This window comes from Pterocles gutturalis, unplaced genomic scaffold (genome assembly GCF_000699245.1).
Source record: "Pterocles gutturalis isolate BGI_N339 unplaced genomic scaffold, ASM69924v1 scaffold6797, whole genome shotgun sequence".
NCBI classification, from domain to species: Eukaryota; Metazoa; Chordata; class Aves; order Pterocliformes; family Pteroclidae; genus Pterocles; species Pterocles gutturalis.
The window spans coordinates 18,700-28,817 of record NW_010107841.1 but is presented as its reverse complement, the minus strand read 5'-3'; positions in this window follow the sequence as shown (position 1 = coordinate 28,817).

Here is a 10,118-nt window from a genome sequence, read left to right as displayed (position 1 = left end):
TCAAGGTTTTCTGAAAAGGTGTTATGTACTGGCACTGTGCTACCAATGTGGCTTCTCTCACCAACCTCCATCCGGCTCATAGGAACTCATAGCTGTCCTTTTAAATTCCTTTTTAAAAATGCTTCCTGATTTTGATACAGTTCCCCTTTCTGAAGCTGAGCATATCTGTGATGGATATTTGGCCTCTATAAATACTGTGCACTGCTCAGGTCCAACTCAAGGGCTGCATCTTCTCTTACGAGAATGTCGTGGGTTAAAGCTTAAAGCTCCGCCATGAAATGTAAGTATCTAAAAATTTGGCCCCAGTATTACATCCCACTATGATCTTATCCCAAGGTACACAGGGATAACTGAAGGCTCTACCCAATGTCTACCCTTTACAGCCTCTGTGATCTCCTTCAGCATGGCAGAGCAGCGTAATCATAATTCCAGGACAGCTGTCAGCACACCCATTGCCCTTGGGCCCAGGATTTCCTTCCAGGCGGGTGCTTTGCCGGTCTGTGCAGTGGTTGGTTTGTTGGTGCAGTTTGAGCCAAGAAGCAAGTCTGAACTCCCAGCACTCTGTGCTGCGTGTGTCCAGTGAGGGAGTGGAGGCAAGCAACGTGTTGTCATTGCTGATGAACGTGTGGCAACATGCACATCTTCCAGGATCAACACTCGCACGCGCTGAAAGTCCAGCCTGGACAATAAGCTCACGGAGCAGAGCTTCCAGGGGAAAAAGAGAATTGGAATCGCCCTCCTACGTAAGCAGTGTTTTCTATATTACTTGTCAAAAAGGGGAACTTGGGTTAAGAACTGGAGCTGAGGCTTTTATTCTGATAAAGGGATATAGCTAGCCTACATTTAGAAAATGATGTTGAGCCAATGCCTCAGAAATTGTAGGCAAGATGACTAAGAAGTCTGTTTGTCCTGGAGCATGTGAGGTCACCATTTGTGCACTGCAAACAAGGAAACAGGAGAGAAATAGCAGCACATCTTGTAATCACACCGAAATGTTTTGGACTAGAAAAGCTTTGTTGAGGGGACAAATTGCTTAAGTGGCTGATATTTCTGGAAAATGAGGCACAAACTCTTCTTACAGGTACAAATGCAATTCAGAGGGCAGCAGGAGTAACACAGGTGTAGGAAAGTCAGTTCAGTGTGTTATCAGCCAGCGAAGGCAAGATGAAATAAATGACCTTTGTCATATTTTTACAGTTTCCCTGAAGCATGGGAACAGATTACAGAGTGATGGGAAGAGTGCAGTTTCTATCAGAAAGAGTGACTAAGCATTTAGCTGTTTTATAAACATGTGGCCAGCTAATGGTACACCCAAACCCACTTCCACTTCTGCCTCCCTTACCTAATGATAGAAGGAGGTCTTAAGATGCAGCCTCACCTGCAGAACCATACTAAAATAACAGAAAAACCATCGCATTTGATCTCAATCTTTATCCTAAAATTTCAGACCCTGAAGGATCAATATGAAAAGCCCAAAACCAAGCTCTCAAGTACCCATCATGTGTGTGACAAGTTTGTCTGGAAATGTGCCAGGACACCCGTACCAAACAAGTCTGTTCTGACACAGTGAAGGAACCTTACCCAAAATTCCTGACTGATCCAGAAGAGCTTTCATGTAGCAATGACTTTGGGTGTATTTGTATAAATGCAGGAAAGAGAGCAAAACATAACAGTGGAGACCAATAGCAGTGTTTACTTGGACAGGCCCGTTTTAAAGGCAGCTAGTCAGCTGGTAAAATGGCACACAAAAGTGTAAACTGAAAGTACAGATACCACTTGCTTAAGTATGCGCTTCAGCAGCAAAATAGTCCCACTTTCCAGTGTTTTCAAATCTGTGTGAGGGAACATCAGAATCAGTATTCTTGCCTCGTCCCTGTGGAGCTGCCACCGCAGGAGGAGCTGTCAGGTGCCCACTGAAGCACAGGGATTCTTCTGCTCAGTAAACAGAAAATCTGAATCTGAAATCTGAAATCTGAACCTCAATTTCATAGTTGCAAATGGAATGAAAAACCATTCAAGTCAAGCTGAATATTTCCCTTGACCCTGGGGGCTTTGTATCACTTCTAAGCATTCTTCAAAGCCTCACAAGTTTCCATGTGAAACTAGGAGGGATCCCCTGTGGCACTGCTGTGATGTGAAGAGATGTCCAGGGTTTCTTGGCTCCAACTTTGGATAAACAAATCTAGCAAACAAAGAGTAAGTCAAAAGAGAAACCACCTGAACTGCAGCGAGCCAGCATTTGTTGTGGCAACATCTGGCTGAGGTAACTGCTGCCATTTCACTGACTCCTATGCACTATCCTTCTTCCTCACTTGAAGAGAGGAGCTGTGTTAGATGACGACCTCTGTAGCTTCAATGTGCAGTAACTGTCAAAGGGAGCACGGCCATACAGAGTGCTTCTTTCTGGTGAGCGCTCTCCCACAATCCTACAAGACCAATACAAAGTTTAATTTATCTTTCTCGCAATGTTCTCCTGACTTCAATGGAGACTTTCATTGCAGTAAACATGCTTCTTCAACAGCAGCCATAGTGTTAAGTAATTCTCTCCATGGCTGGAATATGCAGAGCACCAGCTGAACCAGTGTGGGAAGACTCACGGCATGGGGAGGGGTTGCGGGGAAATGATAGGTTTATTGATGCTTGTTCAGGAAATATCAATAACTCTTGTGACAGCTTGATACCAACTTTGAAAACAAAGAATGAAAAGGGATTTATAACTGCTAAGCAGAGAAAGTGTTTAAAAACCTGGATGGAGTTTTACTCACATGGCTGGTCTTAGTCAAGGATTCCAAGAAGCAAAAGCACGAGGTCAAGTAGCAGCTCGACCCCACTTTATCTCCCGGACAGTGACAAATGGTGCGCTGGAAGGAAAATCGCCTCAGACACATGCAGACTTTTCCACAGCTAATCTGAAATTTTACATTTAACTAGTTTTGAAGAATGTGGAATGAAGATGGTGTAAGGAATAATAATGTATGCTTCAGTGACTTTCTCATAACACAGCAATAACAAATAGGTAATAAAAGTGTCGCAGACATTGACAAAATACAGACCATCCTGTTCCTTTGTTGTGTTTTTGTCCCTAAATATAACTCAATATCGTGGCCATGATCTTTGCTTAATGGTGTCCTTCAGGCTTTAAAACAAATTGGACTTGTGGCTATACACACACACACACAGAGGCACTGTTCTTTCTGACACAGAGAATCTATCAGAGGTAAAAATCCATTTTCCCCACAGGCTTTCTTGTTCTGAAATAATAAGAATAAAATATCAAACATTTTGGCTTTACTGAGACATTTCTGGGAAGCATCAGAAATACCGTTTTCCTAGCTTATCCCTGAAGGACCTAGGGAAACACATCTTTAGCATAGACATCTTTACTCCCAAATGTTTTCCCAAGTATTTGCATTCTGTTTGTTCTCAGTTACTGCTTTTTTTTTTTTTCAATGTAAACCATATTATACAGCCTGAATTAAGCAGTCCTTCCTCTTCTCATATTGTCTGGCTAGTTAACCTGTGGCAGAGATGGAATTATTAGAATTCAGGAATTTTTGGATCTTCAAACTGCACCCTCTCTCTCTGATCCTCTAAATTCTCTTTTCTGTCCCTTCCTTTGTCCCTCCCAATCTCCTTCTCTGATATATTTTAAACCATTTCAAGACACAAATCAATGAACAGTGTTATGGAGCAAAAAAAGTCTTTAGTGCTTTGACTATGAGGTTTTTATTTCAAAGGCTTGAAACAACAAAAACTAAGGCAAAGAAAAAATGTTTTTAGGAGGGAAAAAACAATCCAGATTTGCAATCAGGGTGGCTCTCCTTCCTCCCACGGGAAAGAAAAAAAAAAAAAAAAAAAAAAAAAAAAAAAGCCTGCCATGACTTTTCCAAGATTTTTGTTTTTAATATTATTTTGTACCAGGAAAAGAACTAGTATGATTAACCTTTAAAAAGGAAGATAAAAAGACTTGTTAAGGAGCCTTTTCTTTGAGATAAACAGTGGTCATCAGTGTAAGTACATTATAAAAGGTCTTGGCAAGATGCTCATGGGGAAAGTTGATAGTACTTTAGCCTCTGACTTCCTCGAGGCTTGGATTTAACCCTGGAGGAAAGGGAAGAGACGTGAAAACCTTCTTCTGTGTTACACTAGAAGTGCTTCTCAGCTCTGATCTGGCAGCTTTCCTTTGGGCAGCATGAGGCAAAGGCTGAAGCCAGTTCTAGCAGTACTTACGGCAGAGATTTTGGGATCCTGATAGCATTCCCTGAAAGCAGATGCCATTTTGAAGGGTAAAGCACCATAAGCTGCACAAGTGAGCAAGTGAATGGATGACAGAAGAAGGAGACTCCGTATACGAGGCTCCATAAGGAGACTTTCCTCCTTTGGCAGAAATCAAGACTGATGATAGCAGCATTTTCAGATACTGCTCTGAGATGTCAGTGAAACCCCCCCAGACAACTGCCAGTCTCTGCTGGAACCTGGAGGCCACTGGTGGGCACAGACTTTCTGTACTTTCTTTTCAGAAGGCTTAATTAAGTCCAGATGGATTTGTGGGAATCCTGAGGATTTTCTCTGAGGGAGCAACCTCTTGGAGCACAAAAACTCTTGTAAACACCTGGAGTTTCTGACAGCTATATCATTATCCCACCTTTTTTTTTTTTTTTTTTTTTTTGTGAAGCCAGGACTTTAAAGAAATCTTTTGTGCTGCATGTGTTTCTTCTATACACTGTGTTTTTAAGTCACTCTTATACTGAAAACTTCCATTTCCTTTCTGTGCCCTTATCTTGTACGTTACAGTTACTGGGATTTACCTCTGGCTTCAAAAAGTGCAGATGTATTTCTTATCTGAATGGCAAATCACATTTATTTCTGTGAAGTGGCTTTTGTACTGCTTCTTCTTTCCCCTGAGCCCATAAATGACTGTCCTTGTTTTCTTATGGCCCTGCAGAAGGACAGAAGCAGCATCCCTCTTTGTGTCTGAGCCCTCATACTGAAAGGCATCACTTGGTTTGACTCTGGTCGCGGTGGTGTTAAAGTTCAGCTTTTTATTCAGAGGTCTCTCTACAATGACTCACATTCAGGGGCTCAAAATAGTCTGAACAGCAAACACTGCAGAAGGAGGGAAAGAAAAGGAAATATTAAACAGATGGACAGGGAGAAAGGTATCTTGAAGTAAAACTTGCTAGGCTGAAGGCAGTAAGCCTAATTTCAGGAGTGGGGAACTGTACCCAGCAGCCCAGCAGAAGACCCCATTTTTCTGTGGGACTGAAAGGTGTCTGTTTTGTCCCTGCAGTTTGGTGTATGATTCAGTGATACTAGTAGTGGATGTTTTCTATAACTGTTGTGCCTGCGTTTTTCGTGGTGCCTAGCTTAGCTTTGAAAACATAACCACAAGTGCTCCTACAGGCTTAAATTTTATCGTCTGCAGGGTCAGCCAAATGGGAGCTTTCCATGTAAGGAAACCATCTTGAGATGTTGTCTTTCTCAACTCCAGTCTTTATCTAAGGCCTAGAGTTAAAGACTTATTCGCAGTCCTACCCCAAGCACATGTAAGTATGAGGCAGTGTTATCTTCAAACAGCCCCTATCTTGATCATCAGCCAGATTTCCAGGCTGCTCCCTGGAGACATAGCAGGACTAACAGTAAGCAATAGCTGTTACTTCTTATCAGTTCTACAGTATATTTCAGAAGTGGTTGTAAGGCCATGGTTCAGAGAAGTTCATAAGTCAAGAGGAAGTTGTAAGGAAACATAAAGATGCAGTCAGTCTGCTTGAAGTGCAAAGTTCACTCTAGCTGGGCTTTAGGTTCTTCTCTGTAGAGACACAATGGAGGCTGGTGTTCAGATGAGTACTTGGGGAGGTTCCTAACAAGCTGCAAAGACCACAGATGAGTGGGACTATTCAGATCCAACAGTCTGATTTGACCATATTTCTAACTCTGATGATACATTTTTTGTAAATACGAAACTTTGTGCCCACTGAGCTCCAGCATAACTTTTTATTTTAGAACAATTTCCTGGACAAAGCAATGTAGGTAGAACAAGAAACCTCAAAGTAAATACAAGATTGTACTCCTTTTTCCACCAAACCACATAATTAATATAATAAAGTCAGTTCTTAAAGGTTTGTTTCTGTATGACTGTTCATTCTCCAGACAAAAAAATACTTCATGAAACAGCATTTCAGTGGTTTTTCCCACCCAATTCAACCCATGAAGTGCTAGAAACTTTACAAGGCTGTTCTCTCAGACTTCATGCCCACCCCAGAGCAGGCATGCAAATGTTTGTCTGATTCTGCAGAATGTATACTTTAGGGATCTGAGTTCCCTGACAGAGGAAGTGAGTAACTCATTTTGACTTCAGTGACAGTTACTCATATCCTGTGAGGAGACAAGTGGGAAGAGGGGGAAAAACACAAGAAGAGGAGGATCCAAGAAAAGAGGTAAAGGGGGGGTGGGAAGGAGATGAACTGACAATCAGTAAAGCCTCAGTGATAACTGGTCCTCACTTACTCAGTCCTTTGCTGGCACAACCCAGAGAAATTAGTTATCTAATTGCAAGAACACGAGAGGTAGGACAGTAAGATCACTATAATTTCCTTGGGTATCTTTTAACATTTTATCTTTCAGTAGCACATAGAATAATATGAAAATGTTAAATACAACTTCAAATTCGTGTTCATAGATAGACGTTGTGTGTAGGGGTGTGTGTGTGCCTGTATACATCTTTACATGCGCAGAGATATTGGAGGAGATTAGATATTTAGGGATAAAGCTGAAAAACATGCTTAGGAGTTAACTCATTAATTCATGCATTACTTCAAGTTTCAACCCTGACCTGCCGATTGTTTTATGGATCAAACCCAAAAATAACTGTGTGTAATACCTGACAAGAAGAGCTTTTACTGTGTGCAGAAATGTGTCACTCACGAATCTCGAGAGCACTTGACCAGGTACATTTGGTCTTGCCCTTTACAGATTCAGGTACAGAAATGCTGGATTATGGAAATAGCCAACAACCTTAGGCCAGTGGTGACAACAACATGGCAGCTTCCTTCAGGGGCGGGGGAGGGAGGGGGCAGAAACCACATATGTTTCTACAGTGCTCTTACTACATCTCTCTCTGCCCCTCCAGCAGAGGAGTTTCTCCAGAAGAGCAACAAAGGAGTTCAGTCCATGCTGAGAGAAAGCTGTGTGCATTAAAGGCAGGCTTGGATCCAGTCTTCCCTGGCATTTGGGGATGCTAGGGTCTGGCATTTCAGTTCAAGGCTGTGTCACTGCTAAGTGTTTTACTGCATAGTGTGCATGGGCCAATAAACCGAGACGGCTACAACGGCTCCAGCTGACACTAGCATTCTCTAAAGAAGTGTATAGCTTGAGTACAATTGATTTAGTCCCTTGCTTGGATCATTAATTTCTCCAGTAAGTCCAGGGGAAGACAGGGAGCATGATGAGAAGGCTGATCCATTGCTTCCCAGCAGAGTCATTTCAGAACATGCATAACTTGGAGCAAATGCAGTTGCACTAACACATCAGGTTGTGCCCATACGTAAGTGCTGAATAAGGGCCATAAGGAAGGCTAAGTCTAATGCACTGTACTTAAAATACTTCCCGAAAGGTTTTGGAAACCTCCAACATCAACTGAGATTGCGTTCTTAAGAAATGAGTTCAATATAGGTCAAGGCAGGCTTATTTTTGTATTGTGAAAAAGCCAGAGGTACTTTAAAAAGTTCAGCAAACTGCTTGCCTGCCATTTAAGGAGACCAGCAATGCCACTTGGAAAATACTTTGCCTAAAATCACAGCAGGGGAAGAGCTTTACAGGCACATTTTAGAGCAGTTTTAAATCACTGTCATCCCATAACCCACTGCGGACACAGCATCTATACTGGCTGGTGGGGAACTAAAAGCTTATAGCAACTTGGACCTTCACAAGCAAAATAAGTATTTATAAGGGAGGAAAAAAAATGAGGAAGGGTGTGGGGAGAGGAATTAAGATTAAAATAATTTTCTTATTCTTTTCTTTCTTTCTCCAAATCTCTTTTGCAAAGAATACCCTTCCCCAAATTTTGACAACAGGCGTGATAGCCTGTGGCTAATGTGTTTCTGAACTCCTCTGGAAGCTCCTGGTGACAGATTCTCTCTCCTCAGACAACAGCTCAAATTTTTTTCTGAAGAAAGCACCACTTGCATAGCAGTATGAAGGGTGTGTGAGCAGCAGAAGCAGCTGCAAGGCCAGTGGGTTTTGGGAGGACAGCTGTGACAGGTCCTTGAGGCCAGAGAGCCTTTGAGAGAGCACAGGGAGGTGACTGAGATGAGGGTGCCACTGGAGACTGGCAGACACAGCCAGCACCTGTCAGATACCGACAAATTGGCAAAAATATATGGAAGACAGGCAAAAATGGGATGTAAAGAAAAGCTTTGCAGAGCAGATGTAGGAAAGGCTGGGTTGAGGGGGACCATTCATGGGTCTCTCTGCTGAGAGATCAAGGTGGTGAATCCAGCTGCCTTAGCTTAAACTTGGTTTAAAGGTAGAAGGGATGATGGGTCAACGAGACAAGGTGCAGAAAGAGTAGGTTAACAAGCAATTGTGTGATGTCTGCAGAATTTTATTACGTTTGTCATCTATCTGCAAGTTCCTCTTCTCCCTCTTTCTATCTCCCATTTTCTGACACTCAGAATACTTTTACTCGTATTTCATACCACGGTTTAGAATCATAGAATCATATCATAGAATGGTTTGGGTTGGAAGGGACCACTGAGTTCCAACCCCCCTGCCATGGGCAGGGACACCTCCCACTAGCCCAGGTTGCTTAAAGCCTCATCCAACCTGACCTTGAACACCTCCAGGGATGGGGCATCCACAACTTCTCTGGGCAACCTATGCCAGTTCTTCATCACCCTCACAGTAAAAAATTTCTTCTTAATCTCTAACCTAAATCTACCCTCTTGCACCTCAAAACCATTACTTTTTGTCCTATCACTCCACTCCCTGGTAAAGAGTGCCTCCTCATCTCTCCTGTAGCCCCCTTTAAGTACTGGAAGGCTGCTGTAAGGTCTCCCTGGAGCCTTCTCTTCTCCAGGCTAAACAATCCCAACTCTCTGAGTCTGTCCTCGCACGGCAGGTGCTCCAGCCCTCTGATCATCTTTGTAGCCCTCCTCTGGACTTGCTCCAACAGGTCCATGTCCTTCTTGTGCTGAGAACGGAACACAGCACTCCAGGTGGGGTCCAATGTGAGTGGAGTAGAGGGAGAGAATCACCTCTCTTGACCTGCTGGTCACGCTTCTCTTAATGCAGCCCAGGACATGGTTGGTTTTCTGGGCTGCAAGGCACATTGCCAGGTCACGTTAAGCTTCTCATCAACCAACACTCCCAAGTCCTTCTCCTCAGAGCTGCTCTTAACCCATTCTCCTCCCAGTCTGTATTTGTGCTTGGGATTGCCCCAACCCACGTGCAGGACCTTGCACTTGGCCTTGTTGAACTTCAGGAGGTTTGCACAGGCCCACCTCTCAAGCCTGTCAAGGTCCCTCTGGATGGCATCCCTTCCCTCCAGTGTGTCAACCGCACCACACAGCTTGGTATCGTCGGCAAACTTGCTGAGGGTGCACTCAACCCCCTGTCCATGTCTCCCACAAAGACATTAAACAACACTGGTCCCAGTGCTGACCCTTGAGGAATGCCACTCGTCACTGGTCTCCACGTGGAGATTGAGCCATTGACCACAACTCTTTGGGTGTGACCATCCAGACAATTCCTTATCCACCGAGCGGTCCAACTGCCAAAACTATCTGTCTCCAATTTAGAGACAAGGATGTCATGTGGGACAGTGTCAAATGCTTTGCACAAGTCCAGGTAGATGATGTCGGTTCCTCTCTCCTTATCCACCAATGCTGTAGCCCTGTCATAGAAGGCCACTAAATTTGTCAGGCACAATTTGCCCTTAGCAAAGCCATGTTGACTGTCACCAGTCACTTCCTTGTTTTCCCATATGCTTCAGCAGAATCTCCAGTAGGATCTGCTCCATGTTCTTGCTGGGCACAGAGGTGAGACTGACTGGTCTGTAGTTCCCTGGGTCTTCCTTTTTTCCTTTCTTAAAAATGGGGGTTATATTTCCCCTTTTCCAG